This window comes from Thermobia domestica, chromosome 7 (genome assembly GCF_964235325.1).
Source record: "Thermobia domestica chromosome 7, izTheDome1.hap1.1, whole genome shotgun sequence".
In the NCBI taxonomy this organism is placed as follows: domain Eukaryota; kingdom Metazoa; phylum Arthropoda; class Insecta; order Zygentoma; family Lepismatidae; genus Thermobia; species Thermobia domestica.
In genome coordinates this window covers 91006243-91021260 of record NC_137460.1, presented here as the reverse complement: position 1 = coordinate 91021260, position 15018 = coordinate 91006243, and positions in this window count along the sequence as shown.

Sequence of the window (15018 nt, the reverse complement as noted above, 5' to 3'; positions counted from 1 at the left end):
TTACATATTATAAATATTGTACTATAAGATAGAGTAATGTTTCAACTACAGCATAAGACACTGATTCATTTGCTTGCGTCTCCTGATATCGAAAAATGTAACAAATACTAAAAATATTTGATTCGTTTTATAATGAGCACACAAGATGGCACTTGCTGTAAGATCTTACTAGAAGTGCTCAGTTTTACGAAATGTTCATTTGTATGTGTAAAGTATTTTAAAGTAACAATCTTACTACGAAATAGATATATTGTATGACTGTTTTTCCTTTATGTTTCATATTTTATTTAAATATTAATTTACATTTAAGGAAATAGATTTTGAGACGAAACTTGCCCAGAACACCATAATGCGTTGTTGCCATATTTGTACGTTTATTGTAGTAGTCACAATTAAGAAAATTCCTGGATTCTAGCGTTGCAGTTCGAGAAGTGGAATTGCGGTAAGTGTCGAAAACTAATTTCTCCAGCATGTATCCAAGCAGAATTAGATGATTACTTCCTTTATTATCTGGGGTAAGTAAACACTCGACACTATCTGGCAACGCCACACTATTTAAGCAACGTTTAGCATAGCACTGGGAACACCTAGTGATCCACCTTAATATCCCTAATGATTGGCTGAAGAGTTAATGCAAATAGAGCAGGGAGTACTGGATCACCCTGTTGAACTCGTTGCGAAAGGAAAATATTATCTCCTATAAAAAGGTAGCTAGGTTGTGAGTAGCTCTGGTATATATACAGAAAGAAAGAAGGGAAGTAGCTTTTAACTGAAGACAGCATTGAATATCGGTTAATTTCGTTGAAGGCGTTTTTGAAATCTATTATTAATTGTACAAAACTTGAAGACTCAAGTTACTACGCAACATAATGTAAGTAGAATTATACGGGACAATGATGACGATAAAACATATGCTGAAATGCCTGTAAATAATCCAATGCCGTGCCGTGGGGGGAAGGCGAACTTGGCGACGGCCCCGGGCGCCGAAGTTAGGGGGCGCGCAAAATTCGGGAAGAAAAATAAAAGAAGGAAACAAGACAGAGGAAAATTCCTTGGAATATTTTAGATCAACAGCAGTAGCAATAGACTTACTTGTGGCCTTACATAAGGGTATTAATTTAACTAGTTTTGTCAACATATCAGTACAAACTAACATGTACTTAAATCCTTTTCCTGCTTTAGAAAGTGGTCCTATAATGTTACTCATGTTACATATACATATGCATACATATGTTTATACATGTGCACGTATATAAAATGGAACGAAAAAGGTAATAAAAAGTGCTCAAAATCAAAGAAAAGCAGGGTTTATTTCCAAAACTTCTTTAACGCTTCGCGCCAACCATGGTGGCGCTTCGTCTCCCTCATTGTACAGGAGCGCCATCGTGTACTCTCGCCCCGGGCGCTGATTTTCCACGGCACTCCAATATAGCACTGATTTTACGATCATTACGTCACCCTGTTTCCTGCCCAGAGAGAAATTTTGTTGTCATGAATGAAGTAAATATACGAAAAATCCCAAATATGATGCCAATTTCTACGAAAATTCCCTTCATCCCAATTCCAGAATAAATGTTTAAAAATCCCAGAAAATGGGATTTTTCTCACGGGTTAGCATCACTGCCTTGTACATGATTGCATTTTGGATAAACCTTTCATCTTTAGGTTTTTTTTTTCTTTCTTTCTTAAGAACAGTGAATTTCTGACAACACGTGGAAGTAATGTTTTTAATTTGTCCCGTGAGTCCAATCTGATACTTTAATGTTTTCTTTTTTTCTCTCAAAGAAAAAGTATAGTGTTGAGTACTCCGTTTTTGTTTACAACTAACAATGAATTTACAACGAGGCCTTTATAAGCAAGGAACGAAGGATCATTGAAATTTGGTACAATAAGCTAAGATGTTTTCCTTCTTATCAACTAAATCCGTTCTATTCTCTCTTTTTTATGCTATTTCCTGAAAGGCGTTTGAAGTAAAACGACCACTGTTTATTACCTCTTATTATTGGCAGTCCCTAGAGTTGAAAATGCTGGTGATGCATAATTGTCCGTTGTTTACATATAATAAGTATTAAAATATGAGTTTGATTGTCTTGGTTAACAAGAATGTAAGAAGTACAGATAACATACAGAGCATAAAACACAACACAACAATAGGAACAAAAGGAGGATGAGATAAGTGTTTTACTGCGAAACATTACACCCCTCTTACACTGAAGGCAAAAAAGTAGTCAGAATCGCAGAATTGCTGCATTTTATTTTTTATGACATCCAAGTAAAGGGGAAAAAAAAGAAAACGAAATAAAAATATAAAAGATTTCCACGTGTTTTGCACGTATTTTCCTGCACTTACCTTTGATGCAAAAGTTTCTAGCTTCAATCTCTGATCATGATCATTTGTAGTGAAAAACATATTTTAAAAAAAGGTTTGGAGCAACGTTCATCATTCCCCGAGTTGGTCTGGTGTAACGTAGACAAGCATTTTAAGAAGTTAGGCTGATGATTTTGAGGCGATACTCATCGTGAGGAGAGTTCGAGTCCCCCCCCCCTGAGGAAAACGATCGCTTTTAACTGACCTTGAAGTTTCTTTGTTCGTGTCTCTGTTGAACTGCTTCACGTAGAATTGGAACCAATATGATTTAACACTTTCTGGACGACAGACGGGCTATGCCTATCGTAGATCTAATGTCCAGTTTCAGTAGAATGAATGATAGGCACAGCTCGCCTTTTGCGGTCTACATTTTATTTGCCAGTAAACTGCGGGATATATTCATACCGAGTCTCCTGAATGCATTTATTGGCACCACATTGTTCAAATTTAAGTTTCTAAAGACATCACGGTAACATTCTTTTGTCATAGGGGAAGTTTACTTGAATACGTGTCGGGATTACGTTTACGCTGTTGCAATTGGAATTGATGTAATTCACTAGCGCACAACATTCAATGCAGCGTTGCCACATTTTGATTTTTTTTTTTTTTTTTTTTTTTTTACAAATATAGATATGAAGTTTTATTGTATGTATATGGAACAGATAATATCAACTCCATTAGGTCAGGCCGAATATTTTTGTTGCTATGACAAACGCCTAAACAGATGCAACCCAATTTACACCTAACATTTCAAGCATCAGACGACAGTTGATCAGCATGTAAATCACTAAAACAGGCTTTTGCTGTGCATTTGGTGCAAGAAGAAATTTTTCCATTTTGAGATTAATCTTTAATTTTTGAAGTAAGCTGTCTAATAAGTGCTATAAATCATTGATATTGATATTATAACTTATTTTGTGCATAATATTATTTCATTACATTCTGTATGTAAGAAGAAAAAAGAAAACATTGATCATGCATGAGTTAGAAAATGGTTGACATTAACTGAAAATATCAAATCTTTATTAATTGAAAGAAATACATTTCTTAATCTTTGACTCTATTTATAGTCCTACTCAGCGGTGCAAATCTGTCTTCAACATTGGGGGTAGACAAGTAATACCGTTTCTTTCTTTATTTTTATTTTATTTATTTATTTTTTGTTAAGCAATGCTAAAATATTTCTGAAGTTGAAAAACAATCCTGTGGAGGATCAGAGGAGCAGAGTCGTCTTTAACATTGGGAGGCGAGCAGATTTAAGGCTTATTCTGGGAGACATCCATTTCGTCTCACTTTCCTTTGTGGCAATCGGACACAAATAACATTTTTCCCCCAAAAACACATTTCAAATCGAATTAATCGAGGAACAGTGCCCCCAGTTCCAAGATTGGAGGGGACATGTCCCCCTTATCCCTCCCGGGATTTGCGCCAGTGGTCCTACTCCAATTCCCCGTCATTCTCGTCATTCAAACATTTAATTTCTTCTCCACAGAAGAAGTCTTGAAATGATTATGTGCTATGCTGTAAAAGACTACATGGGGAAAACAAACAGTATTTTACACGTTAAACGTTATACATTTAGCTTATCTACAATGATTTTGAAGAAGAAAATTAAACGATAATGCCATCTGGGAACATTCCGTGTCTGCACAGCCATACGTGTTTCCTATCTGGGAGCTATGAAGGGGCGCAATATTTTGCAAGTAAACAGGGGGAGAATAATTGGAATAGTTCAGTGTGTACGAGCGCAAAAGCAAATTACAAGAGAGATTTGCATTTCAGTCAAGACAGCACGTTATGAATACGAAGATATGATAGGTTCCGCGGTGGCTCAGTGGTAGAGCGTTCACCTCTGGTGCTTGGGGTCCCGAGTTCAATCCCAGCCCCCGCCAAGTGAACTTTGTGGTGGGCAAACCCCGCGTGCGTGGGTTTTCTCGGGTTCTCCCGTTTCCTCCCACTTTCTTCATTCCACCATTTCATTCATTACTCATCATCATCGTCTCCTTTAGCCGAACCGGCATAACCGTGGGACGTAAAACTCAAAGATTTCATTTCATTTTCATACGAAGATATGAAGATGAATATTTGATAGATATGAAGATTAGAAGAACAGGACAGCCACTACTCACAACTAACAAATTGCAATTTTGGACATAGGAAGGAAAAGTTCGTTTGGAAGTTTAGCAACAATACAAAGAGAAATACAACTGGAGTATTGTAGCAATGCAGTAAAAAGTCGACTACATCCGTCAGGGATACACCACAGAAGAGTTGCGTGCACCATATCTTGTACATCTGCTTAGTCAATGTTTTAATTGCATTGGCATCTACCAATCTACCAAGAAGATAGATTGGTAGATCTTCTCTTTAGTTTTAAATCTGCGACGTTGCCACATACTGCAATTCGCGTCTCCAGACTCGGAAGGTATTCAATTATATACGTTTTTATCTTTATTTTGACTAGTAGAATAATGCTGTCCAGTCCGTATGCGCCATTTTTAGAACACCCGATATATATATATATATATATATATATATATATATATATATATATATATATATATATATATATATAGAGAGAGAGAGAGAGAGAGAGAGAGAGAGAGAAGCAAGAGTTGGATATGTAATATAAAAATAATATAGTTTCCTGTTCTTTTGAGGAAAATAGTAATTGCATGTGAAAAACTTGAAATAATTTTCAATGTCATACAACGGGACGATAACTGAAAATGAAGTTGACTCTAGTAGAAGAGGTATGCATAAGTGGTTCTCCTCTACTATACATCAAACAACCTGTACTATACAGAACACCATTGGTAGCTGTGATGTTGCGAGACGAAGGAAGTGACAGGAAGGAAGAAACAATTTTCTTCGCTACGAGAAATTTGAGTGGTACCATGTAAATGAATATCATGCTTCGTATGAAAAGTTCATCATCTTTCCAGAGGCCAGACAATAATTGTTTTTTAGATGACAAAGTAAATTGTTATGTTATTTGCTTATCTGATTATATGTGATTTCTCCATAAGGGACAATGGAAATTACTGGAGAGATTCATCCGAAAAATGATGATTTGATGATACGTGTTCCTAAACTCAAGTAACTTTACCAAAATGTATGTCAATGATGATAATATTAATAGGATAAGAAAAATAGACTGTTGGTTGCGAAAGAGGAGAGGGTGCCACACACCTTAATTTTAAAATCAGTCTGAAATTTAATCGCGTCCAAATGTCTATAACGAGTTTAATTATTGATTGGCGGAAATCCTTCTCCATACAGTACCCAAGAGTGATATTGTATTTCTTCACCTGGATTGATTTCAGCCATCTGTTCCAGATACTTTGATATTTATTCTGATGGACGTTGCTCTAAAGAAACGAGGAAGGCATGTGATTTTAGTGCAACTATTACAAGTTTCATACCTACCGAAGCAATTATGCTTTACTGTCAACTATGTACCAACAAGTATAAGTAAGATTATCACGTGTAACGATTTGTGCTAAAAAGTATTTAAAATTATGTTACACGTTAATGATCAATCTTACTTTCAAAACGAAATAGAAGAAAATGAAACAGTTTGGAGTTGCTGTGCTCTTTTTCCTCTTTTAAATTTGTGCACTGGCAGTGGTCTATAATAATTATTTCTGGTCATCAAAATTATACAGCACAACTTGAATGAAAGAGTTTCTTTTGACTCAAGTTTGATCAATATCGGATAAGATGTTTTTGAATTAAAGTGTTACAAACACACACACCACAAACTTACTTGATCTAGGTATTTAGATAGGTTTTCATTTATGAATGGAACAAAAACGAATTTAAGCTTGAGTCAAGACAGTTCCCAAATATATCCTCTACTATTTATCCTTGTGTTCTGGCTATGTGTCTGACTGGGTGAATATGACCAGCCGACTTACCCGAAGCGACACTGGTTGGGGAAACAAAACTGTAATGAATTGTTCTATCTATGTATTCATGAGCTGTCAAGTACTACATGTCTGTTTCATTTTACATTCAATCCGGACACCATGTACGTATATATGCAATGGTTATTATACTCGAAATATCTAGAACAAATGTCTGCAAACAATTATCCTCCATAATATCGCATCATGGGGGGGCAGAGAGGAAGCCAAACGGAAAAGCGTTGGTCGGTGACGATCTGACGTCACTAAGCAAAGAGCTAGCTTGGTCTACTTGTTGGCTTCATTCAGAGCTTCATTTCTGTTCGATGTAAATGTTCCAGAGATGAAATACATTTGTGCAAAAAAAAAAAAAAAAAAAAATCATTTTTGTTCATATTTTCTTATCTGACACTGCGAGTTTTCCTAAGCGATAATGTAAATTATCGGAACGCTTCACACCAAACAATAAACAATGATGGAATGCGAGCGTATATATATATATATATATATATATATCCTATTTATGGAATAGAGAGAGATATAGTTAAACAAAAGGACAAACGGCCTCATGAGCACATTATTACAACTTAGTTTATGAAAGAGGAACAAAAGATTCATTTTTGTTATTTCATTGCTCCAAAGTATCTCAAGCACTAGTAAAACAGTCAGACTTGCCCTCATTAATGCCACTGATAAAGCCAACAACTGTCTCATTACTTAATGCAAGTTTTTTTTTTTTTTTTTATGTCAGGTTCCTAGAGGCCTGCACGGACCAGACTTGGGCGGGCCGGCACTGATTTCTCTTCAGGTCGGGCCGGGCTGGGGCCGATTAATTACAATTCTTTAATAATTATTGACTTTCGTTAAACGATTATTAGAATAAAGACAAACGTTGAAGAAGTGTGACCGTGAAAAATGTTACAAAATGAAACTTTTAAAATTTATCGGGCCCGGGCCGGACTTGGGCCAAGAATTTTAAAAAACTTTTCGGGCCGGGCCGGGCTCCGGCCGAAAATTTCCAAAACTTTTCGGGCCCGGGCTGGATTCCCCGAGGTTTGAACCCGATTGTGAATAACATGGATAGTGTTGCACATGAGACCAGATTTAAGGTTGTCCCGATTCGTTATCAAGACAGGATACCACCATTTGGAGTTTCCCATAAGGGAGCATATTTCGACTCACTGAATCTCAGTACCTACCAGAGATAGAGATGTGTCTTTCATGCAAAATAACATGTGTTCAAGCTATGCAATGGTGCAGTTAACTCCCAACACATCAGAGAATACCGCTAACTACGTGAAAGTCAGAGAGCTCAGTCCCTTCAATGGTAATTTTAACCCTTTGAAATCTGTAGACACATGTACTGGTAAATATAAAGATTAAAAGATATGCAAGATAACAGTAATATTTTACAAATAAGTCAATTCTTTCGTTTTATTTTGTCTATTACTTTGTTAGCCTAAACCTCGTCACCTCTGGTGTCATTTCGTGGGTTTCTCGTTTCGCCTCGAGTTCAACACTACACGTGGGCATAAGTTTGACAATCATCCATTAGATGTCACATACGAATAGAACTTTATTAGTTTATGCAATGTTTCATTTCAGGTCAGCAGTGAAGAGTTGATTTGCCGAAACCTGCTGTTTCCTGTGCTACACTCTTAAAAATTTCCTTGCTCAGAAATGAGAAAAATGCATGTTCAAAACAAAATAAGTAATGTTTACTCATATTTGAGGAAAAATGTCTCATTATTTCCAAATGTGTTTTCACTTGTGAGCTCAAGGCAAATTTTCAGGTTCCCATTTATGAGATTTTCTCACTTCTTAAAAATGATAATGGAACAGTGAGTGATTTGCAATATCATAAATGATTAAAAAATAACGGTAACAATCTTACCGAAATAATATTACTATGTTTTACTAGGGAGTATATTGCTAGGACCCAATTACTATTCAGGAAACGAGATAAAGGATTTCAGCTGTAGCAGAGTGCGAATGGATATGAGTACGCAGAAGGTGATGCGGGTGAGGTGGCGTATGGATACATGCCATGTGACAGCGGCGAGGAGCAGCATGCATATCAACTTTCGAATGAGTGAATTGTAAACATACTACCATAGACTAAAAGTTTCTGTAGTACATTCGTTGGTGTGCAGAATGCTGACCCCTCCTCATACAGGTTATATAGGCTATAGCAGTCAGGTTGGCTCCTTTATGTATTAAAGCTCTGTACTCAATTCACATAATAACGAGTGCAGCAACAAGTGAAGGCGGGTTAGAGCCCCGTAGGGCACGTTGTTTTCTCACTTCTTAAAAATGATGTCAATGTTTTACGCCCTTCGCTATTCGTTATAATGTGCAAAATAGCTTATGTACGGAACAAAGAATACATAAGTCATCTGTGTAATTAGAAACAGCGTTACAAAACAACGTGCGATTTATTATTATAGAATTGTAATACAAAGGTACTTTGTACTGATCACCGAGCATAGATTGGCGCCTCCTTTTTTTCACCACCAGTAATCGTTTTAATGACACACGTTTGCAGGTTATTTGTGGCATAGTACTATACACATTTGCTCTTAATTTAACGTAGAGGCTGCGGTAGCTCAGTGGTAGAGCGTTCACCTCTAAGGCGATGAGGCCCTTGCTTTGATCCCAGGATTCTCAGTGAGTGGGCTTTCTGGTGGATAAACATAGTGCATGGGTTTTCTCGGGGTTCTCCCATTTCTTCCCACTTTCTTCATTCCACTATCTTTTTCATTCTCATCATCATCGTCTCCTTCAGCCTACCCAACACAACTGTGGGAAGTAAAACTCAAACATTTCATTTATTTTTTAATCCAACGTCCCACGATTGTGCTCCAAGGCTAAGAGAGACAGTGATAGAGATGGATAATAATGGTGTAATGAAAATGTGGACGTATGTTTCTTGGCAGTTTTTGCAAGGGTTGTGACCTTGTTTCCAATCTGAATTGAATCCTTAGCAGTGCATACCCCTGCCGTAATGAAGAAGGTGGAAGGTAGGGGGTGAGGTCCTGAAACTCCGGACCTTCCCCGAAATCGCTACTTTTATGTAAATTTTATCTAATTTTAGGGGCAATTTTATATATTTTAATGCAATTTGTTCTCGTATTGAACTTGGAACTCCTCCGAAATAAATTCCTGCGTACGTTTCTTGTAGGAGGAAACTGAAGAATCCTGGGAATGCCCAAAAACACGGTGTTTTCTCATGTACGCAACTTTTTTTATGGTAAAGAAGTAGGCATATTGGACTACGATGACTCAGTGGTAGAACTAGTCTCCGATGCATGGGGTTCCTAGTTTGATTCACCTCCGTCAAGTGGGTAGTTTGAGTAAACATCTTACGCGTGTTTTTTTCGGGATTCCCTCACTTTCTTCATTACAGAATTTTCGCTCATTATCATCATAACGTCTTCCTGAGCTTCGTAGCATGAGCGTGGGACGTTACACTCCAGCAGAAATTGTTGCCTTTATTCTGAAGTAGACGGATAATTCTTGAATCTGAATTATCAAGAAGTTGGTATAATGATGGATGAAACGGGAGAATTTTGAGTAAACCACGTCGATGAAAAAGAAAAGTCTTGAGAAAGTGGACAGTGATAAAAAGGAAAATGTTCAACTGTCTGATGCAGTAGGGATAAGTAACGCACCTAAAATACAAGTCATCGTGGTATTCGTGAAATTTTCTTGAGTTGAAGTGAGGATTTAAATGTGTTATGTTTTAAACAATATCTATAACTGTAGGTGTTTATTTAATATAAATACTTGGTGTACTAATAGTTGGATTTTTTTTTTTTTTTTTTTTTTTGCATGTTTATATTTCGTTTATATCCTTTTCCGTCTTCTCGTATTTCAGAACCCCGTTTCTGTGCACCGTTTCTCGCTTTTGAGGAAGATATTTCTGAAATCTTTTGAGAAATGTGTTTCTCAAACATGGGGGTTATACGTCTCATTTCCTCAAATGTTACTTTCTCAATTTTAAGAAAAAAAATACATTTTTTCTCAAATTTTAAAAAAGGATTTGCACCGTCAGAAATGAGACATAGTTCCTCGCATTTGAGTCATTATTTCTCAAAATGATTTGAGAAAATCGAAATCTCATTTTTAAGAATGTATTACTCGGTGCACAGGTAAGAAACGGATGTTCTCAAATACGAGGAATTTTTTCTCGAATTTAAGAAACCATTTTTAACAGTGTAGTATTCTATTTCTACTGGGAACAGCTATTCCTGACTTTTCAACCCTGACCTCGCAACACACATTAGTTCAGTTCCCCTTAATCAGCTGCAAGTTTCTTACCCTTCCAGTCAACTGAACAATGGAACTCTCCCTCTCCTAAATCAAAGCTTCCTCAATTGTGGAAACGATTCCATTCGATTTTGATTAAGCCGTTCAGAAGTAAGTTAGAAAAACAAAATCTTACCAGACGTGTGATATGATTCATATGTCTGTAACAATGGTGAGTCCAGATCTGCTTCATTGCGTAATAGATAGTATGTATCATCTATATACGATTGCACCGCCAGACAGTTGTTATACACAGTAACGCCGGGGAGTAGTTTGCCGCATATACTAAGGAAAAAATGAATAAAATACTATACATGGTGTCCTCTTGTAGAATATCATTATGAACAGAGATGGGTGCATTTAAACCACTATTCAGCTTCAACCTTGTAAACTCTACTTAGTAAACGTATATGTGTAAATCATTAACACTAAGTGCATGCTTTCTGGTATACTTTGCGGCTTGTATCTATTTAGTCTTTTGTTTACGTTTAAAAAATACGCTTATTAGGATTGTGCCATGTGTATAATAACTAACATTATGAGAGATTTACGTCGTATCTCTAATAAAGCATAAAATCCCCTCTCTGTGAATTTCGCTGGACGCTTGCCACGTTTACAAAAAAAGTAACTTAGAATTTGGCGATAAAGTTTTGAAAATTTATCTTTTTAAACTCTTTATTTGGCCATGTTGTTTGCAAGCAACATCATTTTCTATTGCGTTATACGCACGAAAAACTTCAGTGATCGTTTCATTGACGTTGTTGTTTTCATACAATACCTATTTATATACGTGATTCGCGGATCACTTCTTTAGATAGTTCTAATCTTCGTCAACAGGGGACAATCAAATTGAATTGAGTTGAGTTGATTTTGAGTTTAACGTCCCATTCAGCACCGAGGTTATATGAGACCTGGACTTACTGATTAACGTAGAAACCGAACCACATGAGCTCCTACCGGGAATCGAACCCGGGTCTCCCGCGCCAAAGGCACGTAAGCTAACCGCTTAGCCACGAATGAGCTCTGACAATCAAATTGGATACTGCAAATGTTTTATTAACTATATTTGGGAGATGTTGTTTGGAAATAAACATCCTGTATTGATTTCATCCAAAAGTGCATTAAAAAGTATGAAATTATGGTCAGAAAGATGTGTTTCAACGTTAAAAACAAACTGAAACGTTTTAACGAGAATTTGTCAATGATTCCCAACTAAAGGGTTTTAAATTATAACTTATTTATTTTTTCTTTTAATTTTTCCCTTGATTTGTTCTTTGAATTATGTGTTTTCTTCTTTTGCACATTTCCAAAAAGACATGAAATTTTCTGTGGCAAGGAAAAGCCTTATTTCTTTTTATGTAATTTCTATAACCATGCGACAAAACTGTTGGATGTCACTGCCAGTTGGTTTGTAGAAATAAAAAAGAATGAAAGAAAGTAGTACAGTCTGGATTCGAACGCGGATATGTGATTTATTAGTACGATGCGTAAACCACTATGCTAAGGAGAGACGTATTGAGCCGCTGCGGGCTCAGAACCAAACTAGCGCCAATTTCTGCTGTGGGTAGAACTTCTACCCCAAATTTCTCATCACTCATTGAGATCAAGGGTTTTACACCTCGCAAATGACCTTATCGGTACAATAAATATCGTAATACTTTAATATACTCAAGATAGAAAAGAATAAACGCGAATAAAACCTTTATATTCTTCGTTATAAGCATTAGTTATGTCAGGATACCAAGACCTGCTACACTATTGTCAAACTTTGCACGTAATCAATGTTTCCACCTTATCAAGGTACTCATTATGGCACTGTAGACTAATTTATCAAGTGAGTGTACAATATAGATTTAAACCGTGTTTAAACTACAGTAGAAACCATTAGCGCATTAGCCATTTGGACATTAGAGAGCTGTACTTAGTTTTGCTCTAATAAAAATTAACGTATAGAGTAAGATTTCCCACGAGCCGAGACAAGACAGAATTTTCATAACAACTTACAAGGCGTGACAGAACTCCTCTAACAGAAAATGACACATGTTCCGAGACGGACGAAACATTATTTTCTCGACCCCTTCCTGAGACGAGATGAAACAGAAGTTTATAACCAGATACGAGACGGCCTAGAATTCTTCCGAAAGAACTGATACATGTTCCGAGACGAAATATTTTTCTCTCGACCCCTTTCTGAAACGATATGAGACAGCAGTTTATAACGAGATACGAGACGGCCTAGAATTCTTCCAAAAGAACTGATACATGTTCCGAGACGAAACATTATTTTCTCGACCCCTTTCTGAGATAAGACAGCCTCAACTTTTGCCTAGGGGATGAAGGGAAATTTACCAGCGATACTTCTTCCGTAATACTAATGTGATATAAGTCTTACTAATGAAGAGCAAAACATACCTATTTAATTGATAAAAGGAAAGTAAAACAATTTGAACCTTACCGGCCCTATATCATATATAATATTAAATATGGTCAAATTTAAATATTGATATTACGAACGTAGCCACTGTATAGGTTTATATGTCACGTACTTGCTTGTGAGGTTTCAACTTACTTTAAAGGTTCTGTGTAATAACATTAAAATAAATTCCAATTACAACAACAGCAATAATAATAATAATAATAATAGTAGTAGTTTCGTTTCACAGTGTGAGACTACGACAGACTTTCAAACTATGCGAATCAATACTAAAACTTGAAGTAATACATCTACAACTACTGGTTGCAATTCAGGAATACAGAGGTTGTTCAGCCTACATTTGGCCGATTTCGTTCCTTCCCCCTCCCGGGCAGAATGGACTCACCCGATCTGGCTCATAGCGTCCTGCAGTGTTGTGCAGTGGCTTCCTGGGAACGGAGTTGTTTTTCCGCGCGGACGACAATAACATACAAAACAGGACCATTGATGTGAGTGTTAAATTTGTTTCCAAGTGTGTGAGTTTCCGCTCTCTGACCAAAATGCGGCCCAAACTGAGCCGGTTTTGGGAAGGGTATGTTGAGGCTCTTTATGACGCCCACTTTAGTGTTTCTGTCATTAGAAAACAGTGCAGGAAGAATGGTTGCAACATCAGTTTAAGTGGAATAAAAATGTTATTAAAAAGTACAATGGCAACGAAGCTCCACCATTTGGATCACCAACGAAGTTGCCTAGGAAGCGGGAATGCACTAAGGCCACCTCCGCCATGCAGAGGAAACTTCTCAAAATGGCAATGCAAGAAAATCCGCCAGCACAAAGGTGTATGGCTAATCGTATTGACGTGTCTTTGGGGACTGTGAGCCGGACTTTACACCATCAACTCAAGCAGGAAAAAGTCATGAAAGCTCGCGGCCATCTTCTCACGGATGCCCACCAAAAGGAACGAAAGTGTAACGCCCGGAAGCTGTACGAACGGCATCTGGCGAAACAAAGATGGATGTACACTAGGGTGGGCCGAAAATTTTTTTTTCAGATATTCAGGATTGAGTAGTTATCAAAAGTTGTGCATTGGTACGAAATGAAGCCATGTCAAATATGCTGATTTTAAAACAATATTTAACCGGGCCCCCGTGGCCCTAAAGTTCCTAATTTGTTGTTGAAATAAAATGATTTTAGGTAATAAGAACATTTTACCAGACAATACTATTAATACATAAAATAGAAATATATGGTTTTAATATACGCAAATAATTATTAACAGCTTAACTAACTTTCATAACTACCATATTAACACACAAAAAACCTTCGTGTTAAGCCCAGCTCAGAACTCGCAAATTCACTTATCGCCAATATCACTTTTTCACATCTGGATGCAAAATGCACAACACTGGCTTTCCGAAGGCGGCGCTGACATCGCTGAATTCAAATAAACTAGAAACGATATGGCTGCGAGCCTGTCTTCCTGTATTGTTTTGCCTTCGAATTAAGGATAAGATTTTGAATTACATTTCAAAATGCAAAACGATCTTTAAAAAACGAGATACCCCCATTAAGAGCCAAATTAAAGAAATTTAAGAACGGTGCTCAGAAGTTATGTGATATTTTCTCTTACAAATGGTGCGATATATTAACCTGTAAGTACGATAAATCAAATTAAATACCGCTTTTGGAGTGGGAACCCATATTAGATCAGAGAAATCAGAGAAAAATGACGAGTTGCAATGTAGATAAAGCAGAAACCCATAGGCTCAAAGGAAAGCATGACACACAGATCGATTATGATGCTGCGGCACCAATTACAAGAGGGTTACAATCGTTAGCCTCAATCCCGTACTTGGAACATACATTAAGCGCTTCCACCCCGAATTCAGACGATGAAGAGTTCGCATGGAGCTATCGTTTAGAGAATAAAATCTAAAGTAAACCTAAATAAACAATAGTGAGCCCTTAACAAATGAATACCACAAAAGATTTAACAGGTGTCTCGAATAGGTCGACTGCTA